This window comes from Pan paniscus, chromosome 1 (assembly GCF_029289425.2).
Source record: "Pan paniscus chromosome 1, NHGRI_mPanPan1-v2.0_pri, whole genome shotgun sequence".
NCBI classification, from domain to species: Eukaryota; Metazoa; Chordata; class Mammalia; order Primates; family Hominidae; genus Pan; species Pan paniscus.
In genome coordinates, this window is record NC_073249.2 from 81,417,082 (window position 1) to 81,418,088 (window position 1,007).

A 1,007-nucleotide genomic window follows, 5' to 3' on the forward strand; every position below is an offset into this window, starting at 1 on the left:
TAAAAAATGATGAGTTCATGTCCTTTGTAGGGACATGGATGAAATTGGAAATCATCATTCTCAGTAAACTATCGCAAGAACAAAAAACCAAACACTGCATATACTCACTCATAGGTGGGAATTGAACAGTGAGATCACATGGACACAGGAAGGCGAATATCACACTCTGGGGACTGTTGTGGGGTCGGGGGAGGGGGGAGGGATAGCATTGGGAGATATACCTAATGCTAGATGACGAGTTAGTGGGTGCAGCGCACCAGCATGGCACATGTATACATATGTAACTAACCTGCACAATGTGCACATGTACCCTAAAACTTAAAAGTATAATAAAAAAATAATAATTAACTCAAGATGGATTACAGACTTAAATGTAAGACATCAAACTATAAAAATTCTAGAAGAAAACCTAGGAAGTGCTCTTCTCAACATCAGCCTTGGCAAAGAATTTTTGGCTAAGTCCCCAAGGGCAATTGCAAGAACAAAAGAAAATTGACAAATGGTACCTAGTTAAACTAAAGAGCTTCTGCACAGCGAAAGAAATTATCAACAGACTAGAAAATAAGCTAATCCTATAGGACAGAAAAAGGAAAAGGGGAAGAGTCATAAGGGAATATAAGCATAAGACACCCAAGCCAGAAACGGCAACCCTTCCAGGTCCCCTTCCACCGTGTGGAAGCTTTACTTTCTCTTTCGTTTTTCTTTCGCTTTCGCTTTAATAAATCTTGCCGCCACACCAAAAAAAAGCAAAAAGAAACTATCAACAGAGTAAACAGACAACCTACAGAATGAGAGAAAATATTCAAAAACTCTGCATACAACAAGGTCTCATATCCAGAATCTATTAAAAAAAAAACTTAAATCAACAGGCAAAAACAAATAACTCCATTAAAAAATAGGCAAAAGACATGAACAGAAACTTCTCAAAAGAAGACATACAAGTGTCAAACTGAAAAAATGCTCATCATCACTAAGCATAAAAGAAATATAAGTCAAAACCACAGTTA